This window comes from Salmo trutta, chromosome 13, assembly GCF_901001165.1.
Source record: "Salmo trutta chromosome 13, fSalTru1.1, whole genome shotgun sequence".
In the NCBI taxonomy this organism is placed as follows: Eukaryota; Metazoa; Chordata; class Actinopteri; order Salmoniformes; family Salmonidae; genus Salmo; species Salmo trutta.
Genome location: NC_042969.1, coordinates 71,567,969 through 71,586,074, shown reverse-complemented (window position 1 = coordinate 71,586,074; position 18,106 = coordinate 71,567,969).

Sequence of the window (18,106 nt, the reverse complement as noted above, 5' to 3'; positions counted from 1 at the left end):
CTGGTCGGAGGGAGCTGGTCGCTGGTCGGAGGGAGCTGGTCGCTGGTCGGAGGGAGCTGGTCACCGGTTAGGATTAGAGTCGGGGTGGAGGGATATTAATGTAAAGTGGAGGGGACAAGCGTGCTCCCATCCAATTACTCAGCACCCTGTCACTGCCATCCGGGCCTAAACAACAGAGGAGGAAAGGATTAATTGCCTTGGACTCTACCCCTGTTACAGGCCCAATTATGGAAACAAATTGGCTCCCAGCACTGCTGCAGCCACTGCTGTGCAGGGAGATTGTGTGACATTTTCTAACTGGTTTCAGAGGTCAGGACAGGGGGAGGCTGGGATAAGGGACTGGGCTGGGGGAAAGGGTTGTGTGTGTGTGTGTGTGTTTGTGTATGCGTCTGTGTGTGTGGGAAGGGGGTCACATAGGTTTTTCCCCCCTGTGTTGGTGCAGATGTCTGTGGTGCATTTTGTGCATTTATGTCAATCGCCCCTGTTGTTTGTGTTATGTAGACTTGTCCTCTAGTTGTGGTCGTAGGGGATTGAAGGCGCCAGGAAAGGTTGAACGTTGCTTTGACCACAAACAATGAAATAAAGACATTCTGGCTGTGGTACTGAGAGTCTCGTCAGTTGGAAGTGACACAGCCCATTGAGGGAGTGGAAGCACCAATGATCCCATAGCTGGCCTCGTGATAAAAGCTCCTGTGTAGACTGTCCTGTTCTAGTGGACACCACAGTCAGGTTGTGAATGCATATTGATCCCCTGTGTTGTGTCCTGTAGATTTAAGGTTCCCTCAGCTATAATTGGCATCCTCCCTCTCTGCCATTACTCTCCTGGCTGTTTCTGCTGTACACCATATTGACACCTGCAACTGTCAATAGTTCTGACAGTTAATAGCTTATGGTCCAGCTCCTCACAAAGCACAGGAGTTCATCCCCAAGACTGAATATAGAAGAAGACTAGAGCTTCATTCAAAAGGGTAGTTGATGTTAGCCATCTTTATTGGAGAATGTGGGGACAGTTATAGATTCAAACGAGTGAAACAAAAAATGTAGGCCAGATGTATAGTAGTGATGGACACAGGGTAGTTGTCCGTGGAACATTCCTCACTTCTATGGGCTGCACCTCCATGACCCAAACAGCATTTTACTCACTTCCCTGGACTTAAATGGGTAGTTGAATAAGTGTAACTTTGTCAATGTTTTATTTTTATTTCACCTAATTTTAAGATTCTGTCATAAAGAGTACATATTCAACTTAATAAAAATCAAGTTCTAATTTTTTCACTATATTATTAAAACGAGAGTTTAGTACATGTAACAGGGTTGACCATAAAATCGGGGACAGTCATTTCATGTGATTAGATTAATCACTAATCACATTCAATAAATAATTATCTTCAGAAATTACTTTGTCAAAACAAAAAGGCTTTACAGTGATGGTGAAAATTTGGAGAAATGTTGGGCTTAAGTGGGCTAAAATCCTCCTAGAAATCACAGTGTGCACAGAGGGACATTTCAAAATGATACATTATGGCACTTTAACTTTGTCTTAATTCCTTAGTTTTTTTATATGAATATTCTTTGTCGTCTATATTAAAGTTCACTTTATTTAATTTATATGGCTATATAAATATTTGTGCACAATATCTACTTAACATATCAAAGTGACGCAAAAGGCACTGTTTTTGTGGAATGACCCAAATACGACCTCAAATGTATGCTGTAACTCCAAGCCACAGAGTAAGATGAGCCAACGGGTCCCGACAAACTATGTACTCTATATGTCCAAATATTAGCCAGATAGATCTGCACAGAGCACCCATTAGAGGACTGATGAATGGCTGAAACTATTTTTCTCACCTTGCAGGGCTGGCAGTGGTAGAAACCTGGGTAATACTTTCTGTGAGCCACAGAAAAGCAGACATCGAATTCTATAGTCTGAAGAATGTATGGTGAGTGAAGGTTATTAACCTTGGTGTCCAGTCTCCCTTCACCAGTAGATTGGTGTCTGGATCTAAAGCAGGAGTCGGACCTTATGAGATAGGTGATATCTTTTTTAGTTTAAACCTGATATCGAGCCACATCAGGAAACCGCCGGTATTTTCTAATCAGGGAGGGAAATGGGCCTGGAGGTACTGATGGAGCGGGATGCACCGTAGAGAAGGAGCTTAGAGAGAATGCACAGGGCACCTTGGAGCTGGCACCTTGACGGATGCACACTTCATGAATTCTGAATTAAATTGTCCCTTGATGAATCTGGAATGTGTTTCTCCTGTTCCAGAGCAATAGGAATCCAATAAGACTCCAGCGCAGTACAAATAAAGCCATACATTCCCCCGGAACTGGCAATGAGCCTCAGGTGAGGAAAAATGACTGCAGCACTGGGAAGTAGCAGGAGAGGGAGGGAGAGAGAGAAGAGGAGAGGTGGAGAGGGAGGGGGCGTGAGATGAGGGGCGAGGAGACAAGATGGAAAAAAGGTCCCGATATCAGGAGCGAGAGTGGTAAAGAGAGAGGGAGTGAGCGCAGGATAGAGGTCTGATATGAAAAGGAAGAAAAGCAATGGGAGAGAGAGAGAGTGAGATAGATAGCGAGCAAAGGAGGTAGAGATAGAGAGGGACTTTAAATGAAGGAGAAGAGCGAGCGCGTGGCCAGGGTTCCTGTAGCGTGTTAGCCCTGTCCTTTAGACTGGAAGGGAACATATTGGTCAGAGCCAATCCCCTGGTGGCGTGGGCCCCAGCAGCTAGGAGCCTGGAGCTCATCAGCCAGACAGACAAACCAGCCAGGGGCCCAGAGTAAATCACAACTCCACTCTCAGGGCCCAATTTCCCCAGAGGAGACCAGCCAGACCCATTCAAATCAGCCAGCTCTCTCAACCGCCAGTCCGTCCGTCCGCTCGCTCACACACTCGCACTAAAGAGCTGTTTTTACTCCTACCCCAATACCCCCGTCTTCACCTCTGTCTCAGCCTCTGTTTCACCCTCTGCTCTGTCTCAGTCTCTGCCTCAGTCTCATCCTCTGTCTCATCCTCTGTCTCAGCCTCTGTCTCGGCCTCAGCCTCTGTCTCAGCCTCAGCATCGGTCTCAGCTTGGGTCTCAGCCTCTGACTTGGTCTCAGCCACTGACTCGGACTCAGTCTCTGTCTCAGCCCGGGTCTCAGACTTGGACTCAGACTCGGACTCAGACTCTGTCTCAGACTCTGTCTCAGATTCTGTCTCAGTTTCTGTCTTAGTTTCTGTCTTAGTTTCTGCCTCTGTCTCAGCCTCTGTCTGTGTCTCAGTTTCTGTCTTAGTTTCTGTCTCAGCCTCTGTCTCTGTCTCAGCCTCAGCTTCTGCTCTGTCTCAGCCTCTGCCTCAGACACTGTGTCTTTGATCAGCCTCTGTCTCAGCCTCTGATCTGTCTCATACTCAGGCTCAGTCTCAGCCTCTGATCTGTCTCAGCCTCAGCCTCTGTCTCAGCCTATGTCTCAACATCTGAGTCAGCCTCATCCTCTGCTCTGTCTCAGCCTCTGTCTCAGCCTCTGACTCAGCCTCAGCTTCTGCCCTGTCTCAGCCTCTGCCTCAGACACTGTGTCTTTGCTCAGCCTCTGTCTCAGACTCTGATCTGTCTCATACTCAGTCTCAGTCTCAGCCTCTGATCTGTCTCAGTTCAGCCTCTGTCTCAGCCTCTGATCTGTCTCATACTCAGTCTCAGTCTCAGCCTCTGATCTGTCTTAGTTCAGCCTCTGTCTCATTCTCTGATCTGTCTCAGGCTCAGCCTGATCTGTCTCAGTCTCAGCCTCTGATCTGTCTCAGTCTCTGCCTCTGATCTGTCTCAGTCTCTGCCTCTGTCTCAGCCTCTGATTTGTCTCAGTGTCAGAGTCTGTCTCTGTCCTCAGTTTCTCCACTCTAAAAGAGCAATTTCACTCAACTTAGAAATATACACTTTATATGTGGACCTACTCAGTGTTGTTGTTCGTCTTTTTAGATGCCATGTGTACTGAAACCCTGGAGACATTACAGCATAACTGATACAGCCTGATAAAGTGTGCAACAATCATGAAAGATCTTGAAATAATTTGCTGCTTGACATTATTAGAGTGGAGTGACCAAAATATTTCCTTTGGATAGGAAATGTTCACCACAATCAACATAGTCATTTCTCATCAAGATTAGTAAGAGACCGAGGAACATACTGTATTTTGACTCCTGTATTCTATTGTCTGGATTGCCTGTATTTTACCATGGGCCAGTCTGCCAGGCCAGGCTGTGTCTGGACAAGTCAAGCAGGCCTCGCTTGGCTGCTGGCTGCAGCGGTGACTAAGCACCCTCACCCCCTCTCCCCCTCCCTGCGCCTCACCCCCACCCTGCCCCTAACCTCTCTTCACCGTGCATACTCTAATGTGAATAATGTTTCTCCCCAGAGTTCCCTGTTAATAAATGGAGTGCCATTTCACACAATGACAAAGTCAGGCCAGTATTGATTAACTCTCATCATCGACTCACGCCTGCTTCCTTGATTTATGATTGGCTGTTATGTTTACATTAGCTGTCAAATTCATCTTGTCTCTCCCCTGGCCGGGGTCAGGCTGGGTTGGGCAAAACAGTAAACATTCTCACCGTAGGCTAGACCCTAGACTACACTCCCGCAGGGATGGGTTATGTTAACCTTACTGCAGAGAGAGAGGAGAGGACACCTCTTTAGGTAGCAGGTTTGGGAAAGAAAGCATCTACTCTGTCTTAGGACCCTTTTCACAGAGAATTGTGTACATACATGGAACCCAAAAGGGAACCTAAATGGGTTATCCTATGGGGACAGCCGAATAACCCTTTTGGAACTCTTTTTCTAAGAGACCAGGGTTGTGGGTTTCATTATTTTCATTTCATACAACTGTAGTGTTGGAGATTGCCATTCGATTAAACCAAGGACATGGAGACAAATAATGACCTCTGCAAATGCATGCATACTTTGCATACATGTTGTTGTTTTTTTACGTTGAAGGTGACCGTAAACAAATTATTGTTATTGCATGTTATTGAATAACATTTTTATGCAGAGAAGCATGCGGTCCCATCAACTTTACAAGGGAAGGTTCAATTTGAATGTTAAACATTTGTTTACATAGCATTGAATGTATCATCTATTGCTTCTATTTTGCTGATAGTCATTAATTTGCATATTTTATGTTTGATTTCTTTGGACATATGCTTAAAGCTTTCAAAGGGCAGAACACTCAACGACCCAATGTTTATGAACAAGAGATAACAGCACAACCTTCAATTGCAGCACACCAATTTCACCTGCAATTTTCCAAGATATGGAACATTAATATAATTTGAATAATTTCAACTCAAAGACCACATTTTTTTTCTCTTTTCCCTGTAAGGTGAAAAAGAGACACTTTAAATTGACAGCCAGATAGACACCTATGTTAAATATATCCATGCCTTCTCTGTCTATTTATGAATCAGGGTTTCAAAATAAAATTGTACATCAGCGCTCCTCTACGATCAGCCATGAATTTAAACACAGTGTCCGGCTCCATCAGTTTAGAAGGCTGCTATTTGGCCCCCCCCCTACCCAACTGGATCTGGAGAATGTCAAGGTACATGGCTGTAAGTGATGGTAACCTCCTTCCCTTTGATGCTGTTTCTCCCCCCTCAGACCTCCTGGCTCTTTACCCAGGATGGTTGAAGTGATAATAACAGGAGTGAGCGAGAGGTGTGAGAGGTGTGCAGCGGGTGAAGGAGGGTCCTTGGCTGTCTGCCTCTGGCGGACCCAGCGGCAAGGGGGTTCATTGAGATTCCATTAGGGCTTGTAGAAGAGAGGTTTCACTGCAGCAACCCCCTTTAGTTTGCCTGTCTGACACTCATACAGGGATCACTACAAATTGGCTCTGTCATAGCAGACCATTTTTTTTAGATGTGAAGTAAATTAAACATGTAATCACACAGGAAGCGGGTTGTTGCCAGGGCTCCTTCACTAGGCTACCTTTAGCGTGGTGGTAACCAGAGATGACAAGCAAGCCCAGTTTTCTGCCCCCTCTTTGTACCACCATTTCTCCATCACTATCGGATATCTCTTAATTCTCTGTGTGCCAATGAGGGCCACCTCATCTGCTGACCTTTGACCCCAGACCTAGTGCCAGGATGTGGCATTGGACTCTGCTCTACTCCCCAACACAGAAAGAAAGTCCCCATAGGAGAACCATTTGAAGGACCCTTTTGGGTTCCAAGTAGAACCTTTATGGTTTTAGGTAGAACCCTTTTGGGTTCCATTTAGAACCCTTTCCACAGAGGGTTGTACAGTACATACAGCGCATTCGGAAAGCATTCAGACCCCTTTACTTTTCCACATTTTGTTACGTTATAGCCTTTTTCTAAAATTGATTTAAATAAATGTTTTTCATCATCAATCTACACACAATACCCGATAATGACAAAATGAAAACAGGTATTTATACATTTTAGGAAATGTATTTAAAATAAAAAATAAAAATACCTTATTTACATAGGTATTCAGACCCTTTGCTATGACACTTGAAATTGAGCTCAGGTGCACCCTGTTTTCATTGATCATCCTTGAGATCAGTGGCAACCCATTTCAGGGCAGGTGGGGTTAGGTTTCAGCCCCAGATTTTTAGCAAAAATAAATGCCTATTTTACATGTTATTTTGGAATTAATACGTGTCACATATCAGTTTGCAAACAAAGTAATACAAATATATACAGTTGAAGTCGGAAGTTTACATACACCTTAGCCAAATACATTTAAACTCAGTTTTTCACAATTCCTGACATTTAATCCTAGTAAAAATTCCCTGTCTTAGGTCAGTTAGGATCACCACTGTCATAGTCATGTTTGTAGGTGGCAGGGAAGTCAGGCGCAGGAGAAACAAACTTGGTTAAACTGGAGTATTTTAGTTAACAAAAAACAAACTCCAAAACCAAAGTACAAAAATAACATGGGTAAAAATAACCCGTCGCACACCGATACAAAAATACACGCGTACATAACTCACAAACAATCACTGACAAGGACATGAGGGGAAACAGAGGGTAAAATACACAACATGTAATGAATGGGATTGGAGCCAGGTGTGTAGGAAGACAAGATAAAACCAATGGAAAATGAAAAACTGATCAATGATGGCAAGAAGACCGGTGACGTCGACTGCCGAGCACCACCCGAGCAAGGAGGTGCATCGACTTCGGCAGAAGTCGTGACAGCCACTTTATTTTAAGAATGTGAAATGTCTGAATAATAGTAGAGAATAATTTATTTCAGCTTTTATTTCTTTCATCACATTCCCAGTGGGTCAGAAGTTTACATACACTCAATTAGAATTTCGTAGCATTGCCTTTAAATTGTTTAACTTGGGTCAAACGTTTAGGGTAGCCTTCCACAAGCTTCCCACAATAAGTTGGGTGAATTTTGGGCCATTCCTCCTGACAGAGCTGGTGTAACTGAATCAGGATTGTAGGCCTCCTTGCTCGCACACGCTTTTTCAGTTCTGCCCACAAATTTTCTATAGGATTGAGGTCAGGGCTTTGTGATGGCCACTCCAATACCTTGAGTATGTTAACTTTCTGACTGATGTCTTGAGATGTTGCTTCAATATATCCACGTAATTTTCCATCCTCATGATGCCATCTATTTTGTGAAGTGCACCAGTCCCTCCTGCAGAAAAGCACCCCCACAACATGATGCTGCCACCCCCGTGCTTCATGGTTGGGATGGTGTTCTTCGGCTTGCAAGCCTCCCCCTTTTTCCTCCAAACACAACGATGGTCATTATGGCCAAACAGTTATATTTTTGTTTCATCAGACCAGAGGACATTTCTCCATAAAGTACAATATTTGTCCCCATGTGCAGTTGCAAACCGTAGTCTGGCTTTTTTAATGGCGGTTTTGGAGCAGTGGCTTCTTCCTTGCTAAGCGGCCTTTCAGGTTACGTCGATATAGGACTCGTTTTACTGTGGATATAGATACTTTTGTACCTATTTCCTCCAGCATCTTCACAAGGTCCTTTGCTGTTGTTCTGGGATTGATTTGCACTTTTCGCACCAAAGTACGTTCATCTCTAGGAGACAGAACGCGTCTCCTTCCTGAGCAGTATGACGGCTGCGTGGTCCCATGGTGTTTATACTTGCATACTATTTTGTTGTACAGATGAACGTGGTAACTTCAGGCATTTGGAAATTGCTCCCAAGGATGAACCAGACTTGTGGAGGTCTTTTGACCTGACTTTTGACCTGATTTCTTTTGATTTTCAAATGATGTCAAGCAAAGAGGCACTGAGTTTGAAGGTAGGCCTTGAAATACATCCACAGGTACACCTCCAATTGACTCAAATGATGTCAATTAGCCTATCAGAAGCTTCTAAAGCCATGACATCATTTTCTGGAATTTTCCAAGCTGTTTAAAGGCACAGTTAACTTAGTGTATGTAAACTTCTGTCCCACTGGAATTGTGATACAGGGAATTATAAGTGAAATAATCTGTCTGAAAACAATTGTTGGAGAAATTACTTGTGTCATGTGTAACCGATGTGAAATGGCTAGTTATTTAGCGGTGGTGCGCGCTAATAGCGTTTCAATCAGTGACGTCACTCGCTCTGAGACTTGAAGTAGGGTTTCCCCTTGCGTTGCAAGGGCCGCGGCTTTTGTGGCGCGATGGGTAACGATGCTTCGTGGGTGACTGTTGTTGATGTGTGCAAGGGTCCCTGGTTCGAGCCCAGGTTGGGGCGAAGAGAGGGACGGAACCTACACTGTTACACATGCACAAGGTATATGTCCTAACCGACTTGCCAAAACTATAGTTTGTTAACAAGAAATTTGTGGAGTGGTTGAGAAACGAGTTTTAATGACTTCAACCTAAGTGTATGTAAACTTCCGACTTCAACTGTACACTTCCATTCAAAAGTTTGGGGTCACTTAGAAATGTCTTTGTTTTTGAAGAAAAGCACATTTTTTGTCCATTAAAATAACATGACATTGATCAGAAATACAGTGTAGACATTGTTAGTGTTGTAAATGACTATTGTAGCTGGAAATGGAAGATTTTTTAAATGGAATATCTACATAGGCGTACAGTGGCCTTTTATCAGCAACCATCACTCCTGTGTTCCAATGGCACATTGTGTTAGCTATATGCCAAAAGGCTAATTGATCATTAGAAAACCCTTTTGTGATGTTAGCACAGCTGAAAACTGTTGTCCTGATTAAAGAAGCAATAAAACTGGCCTTCTTTAGACTAGTTGAGTATCTGGAGCATCAGCATTTGTGGGTTCGATCACAGGCTCAAAATGGCCAGAAACAAATAACTTTCTTCTGAAACTCATCAGTTTATTCTTGTTCTGAGAAATGAAGGCTATTCCATGTGAGAAATTGCCAAGAAACTGAAGATCTCGTACAATGCTGTGTACTACTCCCTTCACAGAACAGCGCAAACTGGCTCTAACCAGAATAGAAAGAGGAGTGGGAGGCCCCGGTGCACGACTGAGCAAGAGGACAAGTACATTAGAGTGTCTAGTTTGAGAAACAGACGCCTCACAAGTCCTCAACTGGCAACTTCATTAAATACTACCTGCAAAACACCAGTCTCAACGTCAACAGAGAAGAGGCGACTCTGGGATGCTGGCCTTCTAGGCAGAGTTGCAAAGAAAAGGCCATATCTCTGTCCAGCGTCTGTGTTCTTTTGCCCATCTTAATCTTTTCTTTTTATTGGCCAGTCTGAGTTATGGCTTATTCTTTGCAACTCTGCCTAGATTGCTAGCATCCCGGGGTCACTCCGAGACAGGATTATGTCGAGGCACAGATCTGGGGAAGGAGCCAAATCATTGAAGGTCCCCAAGAACACAGTGGCCTTCATCATTCTTAAATTAAGACGTTTTGAATGACCAAAACACTTACTAGAGCTGGCCGCCCGGCTAAACTGAGAAATCGGGGGAGAAGGGCCTTGGTCAGGGAGGTGACCAGAGGTCCTCTGTAGAGATGGGAGAACCTTCCAGAATGACAACCTCTGCAGCACTCCACCAATCAGGCCTATATGGTAGAGTTGCCAGATGGAAGCCACTCCTCAGTAAAAGGCACAAGACAGCCCGCTTGGAATTTGCCAAAAGGCACCTAAAGACTCCCAGGCAAGATTCTCTGGTTTGATGAAACCAAGATTGAACGCTTTGGCCTGAATGCCAAGAGTCACATCTGGAGGAAACCTGGTTCCCTACGGTGAAGCATGGTGGTGGCAGCATCATTCTGTGGGGATGTTTTTCAGCGGCAGGGACTGGGAGACTAGTCAGGATTGAGGGAAAGATGAACGGAGTAAAGTACAAAGAGGTCCTTGATGAAAACTTGCTCCAGAGGACTCAGGACCTCAGACTGGGGTAAAGGTTCACTTTCCAACAGGAGAATGACCCTAAGAACACAGCCAAGTCAATGTAGGAGTGGCTTCTGGACAAGTGTCTGAATGTCATTGTATGGCCCAGCCAGAGCCCTGACTTGAACCCGATCTAACATCTCTGGAGAGACCTGAAACTAGCTGTGCATCAACACTCCCCATCCATCCTCACTTGAGAGGGCCTGCAGAGAAGAATGGGAGAAACTCCCCGAATACAGGTGTGCCAAGCTTGTAGCGTCATTTCCAAGAAGATTTGAGGCTGTAATCTCTGCCAAAGGTGCTTCAACAAAGTACTGAGTAAAGGGTCTGAATACTTATGTAAATGTGATATTTAAGTTTTGTATTTTTTATATATTTGCAATAATTTCAGAAAACCTGTTTTTGCTTTGTTATTATGGGGTATTGTGTGTACTGTAGATTGATGAGGGGGGAAAAAACTAGTGAAGAGTTCTTCTTTGTCTACACCTTTTCAGCATCGCTCACACCTAGCCCCACCCATCTCGTTCATTACACTTTTTTGCCGACGTTTACTGACACCGGCCATATTCAACGGGTGTTGTGCAGTTGTAAATTCATCAGTTATTCTTTGCTCTGGCATACTCAAACTGAATTTATGAACGCACCCGAAATGGTTACTTGCATAGTGGAGTCTATTGTTAAGACATGTAGCTAGCCAGCTAAACAATGAACCTAGCTAGGTAAACAACGTGTAAGATCATACACGTCACGTAACGTTAGCTAGCGAGCCAGCCATCTAATGTTAGCTAGTTAAACAACAATGAACATAGTCCCATCTCATGACGTTGCTACGCCTTGCATGAATCTGCTGGTAGTGGTAGCTAACCAACCAGGTTCAATGTTAGCTAGTTAACATTAGGCTCTAACTAGCAAAGCAAACGGCTCTGAGATACGAATAATAACATCATACATGTAATGTTAGCTAGCGAGCCAACCAGCCATCCGCCAGAAAGTGGAGATCAACAGTTATGCAGCTCCACTACACGATACATTTTTTAAAAAGCCGCGTTTGACAGGATTACCAACACAGACTGACCAGCTCAAATAGACAGAAGCCTTCTATACGGCAGACCAATCTGAACTCCTCTCTCTGCATGTCCAGCCCACTCATTATCTCAGCCAATCATGACTAGTGGGAAGGTTGGAAGGTTGCCTTTTTCTGTGGCTTAACCAACAAGGCTCGTAAATGTAACAATTTTATTTGTATTTACAGATGGCATACAAGTTTGTTATTAAGGCATATGAAAGTTAACATGTTCCAGAAGGCACATTTACGTTCAAATGGCTCTCCTGTGATAAAAACTTAAAAGGTTCTGAATACTTTCTGAATGCACTCTACATGGATCCCCAAAATAACCAAAAAGGGTTCTCCTATGGGGAGAACCCTTTTTTCTAAGAGTGTAGACCCTGCTCTCTGACATTTCACTGTGATGATGCTACGAGCCCTGACAACGCCCTGTGAAGTAGCATCAGTCAGGTATTAAACAGGTCGGTGTCCGTCATGACTGCAGTGCTCTAACTCTACCAGAATCTGATTCAATATATCTGTGGCATTTCATTGGATATTTCTGTAGGTGTAGTTGAATGCCTCAGCGGAAATCTTAATTCTCTCTTTTCAGTAATGATGTTGTTTCTCTAACGTAGGTCTGTTCGCTCCCTTTTTACTGTGGCTGAGTAGTTGTCTAGTGCGTTGTCTCTTCCCATGCCCATTCCTTAGCCTGGAACCCTGGTGAAGTGACTGTGGCAGCATACCCACTGGGTAGCGCGTGAGTGGAGGAAACAGCAGGGGAACGAGCCGAGCCGAGCGGCTGAAAAATTAGGTCCCATTCCTTATAATTCAGCAGCGGGGCTGATAGCATCAGACTTCAGTTGGCTATCAGGAAGGTATTACCACCCAGTGACTGTAATCGGTAATGAAGCCTTGTATTGAGTTTATAACGCGCTGAATGATGCAGCTCCCACTCCCAGATAAACACATCCTAAATAAACCATTTGGCTGGTAATTGCCCTCTGCCAGCTCCGCTGTTAATAGAGTCAAGTCTCCGACTTAAAGGGTTAACTTCTTTTCCGAAGGAGAGGAGAATCTCTCTCCCTGGCTCATTGCACTCTCATTTCTATGGAGATCTCCGTGCAGGCAGCATTCCCTTGGTTATCAGGCCGTACTTAGAGACAAAACCTAATTAGACAAAAAAATGCCTTTTTTCTCTTTCCCTAATTAGGTCCTTAACATAATTAGTAGGTAATGTTAATAACCCTCTTTTAAAATCTATTAGAAGCCTGTTTTGGGAGGAAGTGGTGGTGGTGATGGAGGGGTGTGTCCTACAGGCGGCTAGGAGCCCCTCTAAGGGTCCAGGGGGCAGGGGAGAGAGGAGAGGAGCGTGCTGGGAGGGTCGTTCATCAGGAGTGGAGTGCCTCTGCAGTACGGTCCTGGCCCCATCAGAGCCCATTATATTACTGCATAGTGGTATAGTGCTATCCTAGAGTAGTCTCCCCCACCATTACTTAGACAAAGCGTAGCCCCCCTCCTTGTCTAGCTCTGCTGCCCCTTCCCCCATTGTGTTTTTTTTACCAGCCAAGACTTTCAAAATAATGTTTTAAATATAAATACATGTTGCACCCAAGACAGAAAGTACAGGAGCAACAGAGTTGTATTCATATTTGTCTCATAATGACAGCTCCAAAACAGCCTGCCAGAACACACCCAGTTTTGGACTACCCCCTCCAGGGCTACATAGGGTCTTCAGAGTGGGTTAGCCGAGTAAAGTGAGCTGACAGTGTTATCAGGGCAACTGGCTGTCACTGTGAGACTATACAAGCAGGATTAGTTAGGATGTTGCGTGATTTAGTGAGTACTTGCTGGAGTACAAGAAGAGTTCTGATGTTGTGGCGAGTTCTGGTGGAGTATAACACTCCACCAGGGGGCATTGTGTGTTCAGTAATGTTCTCTGAAATGACCATAGAGAGCACAGAACAGACAGGAACAGGAGCTATTGTCATTAGCTGGCCTTGATGCCGGTGGAATATACTGGCGGGTTTGGGGAAGTGCTCAGGGTTCCAGTGAGCGGTCAGTGAGCTCCAGCGAGGAGGAGGATGATGAAGAAGCTGCCGTCGACCAGAAGAGCCCAGTCCTCGTCTTTAATTAAGTATCTGAAACATCAATTTAAATGTAAATATCGGTGGTGCAGCTCCTCTCATGCGTAAATTAGAGGGTTGGCCCAGCACATTTCTCTCTCTCCCAACTCCCTGCTCACTTACAATGACATCTGCTCACAGCTGCTGGGCCTGTGGCTGCACAGACACACACACACACACACACACACACACACACACACACACACACACACACACACACACACACACACACACACACACACACACACACACACATGTACACTATACACAACACTTAAACTATAGTTTGATTTATGTCTATTATATTGATTGTCATCAGAGAAGTGACATCAGAATACACAGTGGGCCTATATGAGCATAGACCCTTGGCTCAGAATCGTAGCTCACTGCTTGCTGTTGGTACTTACCAATGTGATGTGGGATTCCTATTGATATTGTACCTTGGTTATTACATAATGGACTGACCCATACCCTTATTATCCCTCTGTAATCATCCCATGGAAGCCCCAACACAGTGTGTACACGTAGGATCCCCTGATTGAATCCTTGCCTGCAAAGTGCATGGACATCCTTGCTGGGCTAGAGCCCTGCTTTCGGCCTTATTCTCCCATGTAGTGTGTTTCCTACAGGGCCATAGCATCAGCAATGCAGATCGCATGAAAAAACGCAACCTGAAATGTCCTGCCTATTTCTGGGGCACAGTTAAACCTGTTAGCATTAGACAACACACTGAAAATGGAATTTGTCCATCTCTCTCTGGGTCTTGCCAGAGACCTCTACCCCCATGGCATTGACGGCTGGCTGGCTGGGGCTGTGACATGAAGCCTGTGATGTGGAACAGTTTTGGGGAAGCTCCACTGACATCCGCACACCATACTGTAATAGGCCATGGTGGGAAATGCCCAAATGTGATTCCTATGACAGGGCAAGAGGCACACAGTGCAAGAGGCCTACACTGTTGTACGTGTGTGTGTGTGTGTGTGTGTGTGTGTGTGTGTGTGTGTGTGTGTGTGTGTGTGTGTGTGTGTGTGTGTGTGTGTGTGTGTGTGTGTGTGTGTGTGTGTGTGTGTGTGTGCGTGTCTGTGTATTTGCATGTTTATGTGAATATTTGCATGTACGTGTTTGTGTGTGCGTATGTGTGTGTGTTTGTGTTTGTGTGGTAATATTATCTGTCCCAGCTCTCCTCTTGGATGCAGTGGAGTGGCACGGCTGGCCTTTACCTTCCCATCTATCAGATCATCAGGACACTCCTCATAAAGGAGAGCTGGAGGGACAGAGGGATAGAGGGAGGGATGATTAATAGAGGGGGGCTTCCACTTACGGCCCCCCGAGGAGTCCCTCCCTTTTTGTCCATATCAATACCAGCGTCATGGACACAGAGAGGTGACTGGTTGTCTCAACGAGAGGCGTTCCGCTACGTAGCCCTGCTAACCTGCACTCAACCTGATTAACTGCAGAATATTCTAACGTTTAAGGGGAAAGGAGGTGGAGATATGGGGGAGGGGAGGAGGGAAGCTCAGAAAGCTAAAGTACTGAAGACAGTTAATAATGTCTCCCTTTGTGCATTTCTACTCTAGATCGCCCTTAATCTAGATCATCGCATTAAAACTATGACACTTCTTGTAATGCCTTAGGAAAATCTGAGCTGAGATCCAGGGACACTGGTGCTAAGTCTCCTCAACCACACTTGGACTCAATCTCACTGCGGCAGCGTTAACACTGCTGCTAGTCAGAGCTAAGAGAATGAGGAGTGACACGTGCACTTTGAGGAACAATGCCAGACTGTCTCTTAGACGTCTTAGACTCACCTCCTAGTAGTCAGTCTTTGTGTTTCTGCCTGAATGTATAATTTCAATCTAACCTAAAGAAGAGAGATGAGATGCCAGCAGGTTGCTTTGTCTCCATTGTCCCTGCTACCTGACGCGGAGTAACAGTGATGACACGTGTTGACGGAGGCCTTCTCCCGTCTCTTCAACTGTTGGCTAATCTTTGGCTAAGCCCTCAGTGCCCTCCTAATTGGAGCCATCGTGGCGGGGACACCAAAATGTCACCAGCACCAAATCCTACAGGAAGTCCCAAGCCGGTTTCCAAGCCAGAGTAGTATAGGAGGCTTGGCCTGCAGCAGGGCTCAGAGTGGGTGAGGAGGAAGGAGGGTGGAGGGCTAAGGGAGAACCCTGGGTGGCTGGCATGCCCACCCCAGTGCCTCTGGTACCCGCTGGCAGCCCAGCCATGGGCGGGCTCAGACAGGCTCGTGGTGGTGGAGGACCACCCTTGCTATGCTGAGTAATTCCCCCTGGTGCTCCATACAACCACAGCTCAATGCGGCCCTGGCATGGCTCCCTGTGCCCATTCTCTGTCAACAGGATTAGGCCTGCTTAGCACCAGCTCTCAGGGATCACCTATATTCCGTATTGTAAGCTCACAACGCTGGCTCGCCACTTTGGCTACAACCGTATGCTTTTTTCCAGTTACTTCCTCTTGTTTTCTTTCATATAGCAGCAGCGTATGAATTTGTGGAGAGATGTTGTCAGAGGGCAATCACAACCTGGCCAAAACCAGATATTTGCCTTCATTTGCCATGCTATTTCTAAACCGTGGCTAATTAGGATATATAAACACACATGGTTTGTGTCGGTGTTTTGGGCATTCTACTGGCTACCAATAGAGAATACCCATGGTGCTACTCAAACAAACCTGTATTCCAGAAAACCTAGTATCTAAATAAAAACATGTAAAATAAATGAATGTAAATGTAAATAAATGAATGTAAATGTTTTGATTAGTTTCCAAATGTGTTTTGTTTTGTTTGATGCAGTAATCATTGCGCAATTTGATTAACATTTCGGTGGCAAATCAAGCATCATCAGTTGTAAAATAATGTTTGTGACTAAATTAGTAGAACAGCAAATATTTTTTTGGGGAAAGATGTGATGAGCATGAAATTGCAGAAGGCTTTATGTATGACTATCGTACTTTTTCCACTCTCCATATCTCTGGAATACACTGTCTTACTCGACCCGGCAGACCTGACTGTTACAATACAGCACTCTTATGTATTGTTCATTACACACTTCAATTTAAAACACTGTGGCCATTCGATTACATTGGTGTATTTACATTATGTAAATGTCATATTTTTTAGACATAGGATGTTATTATTTCGTATCAGGGTTCACTGGTGTAATTGAAATCAGATTACAGAATGGTTCCAGGTCTCACTGTAAGCCTCTGTATTTACTCCATTCACAATGGCACCTAACCTAGATCTAGTAATCCTACTCTCTGGCTGTTGTATCCGCTGCCTTTAGTTTAGCTCCTTCACAGTTGGAGCATAGACCACCTGGACTACTGCCCAGTTGTGTGGTCATGTACGGTAAAGAAGGATATAGGAAAATTGCAGTTGGTCCACAACAGAACTTTACGTATTACACTTAGATGAACACGGAGGGTGAATGTCAGTGGTATGCATGTCAATCTCTACTGGCTCAAAATTGAGGAGAGATTGACTGCATTAAATCAAATCAAGTGTTATTTGTCACATGCGCCGGATACAACAGGTGTAGATCTTACAGTAAAATGCTTACTTACAAGCCCTTAACCAACAATGCAGTTTTAAGAAAAATACCTACAAAAAAATAAGAAATAAAGAAACAAATAATTATAGAGCAGCAGTAAAATAACAATAGCGAGGCTATATACTGGGGTACCGGTACAGAGTCAATGTGCGGGGGCACCGGCTAGTCGAGGTAACTGAGGTAATATATACACGTGGGTGGAGTTATTAAAGTGACTTATGCATAGATAATAACAGAGAGCAGCAGCAGTGTAAAAGAGGGGGGGGGGGGCAATTAGTCTGGGTAGCCATTTGATTAGATGTTCTGGAGTCTTATGGCTTGTGGGTAGAAGCTGTTTAGAAGCCTCTTGGACCTAGACTTGGCGTTCCGTTACCGCTTGCCGTGCGGTAGCAAAGAGAACAGTCTATGACCAGGGCGGCTGGAGTCTTTGACAATTTTTAGGGCCTTCCTCTGACACCGCCTGGTATAGAGTTCCTGGATGGCAGGAAGCTTGGCCCCAGTGATGTATTGGGCCATACGCACTACCCTTTGTAGTGCCTTGCGGTCGGAGGCCAAGCAGTTTCCATACCAGGCAGTGACGTAACCAGTAAGGATGCTCTCGCTGGTGCAGCTGTAGAACCTTTTGAGGATCTGAGGATCCATGCCAAATCTTTTCAGTCTTCTGAGGGGGGAATTTTGTCGTAATTTAGCTTATCTGGTAGGCTTGTGTCACTGGGGAGCTCTTGGCTGTGCTTCCTTTTGTGGTCTGTAATAGTTTTCAAGCCCTGCCACATCCGACGAGCATCGGAGCCGGTGTAGTATGATTCGATCTTAGTCCTGTATTGACGGTTTGCTTGTTTGATGGTTCACCGGAGGGCATAGCGGGATTTATTATAAGCTTCCGGGTTAGAGTCTCGCTCCCTGAAAGCAGCAGCTCTACCTTTTAGCTCAGTGGGGATATTGCCTGTAATCCATGGCTTCTGTTTGGGGTATGTACGTACAGTCACTGTGGGGACAATGTCATCGATGCACTTATTGA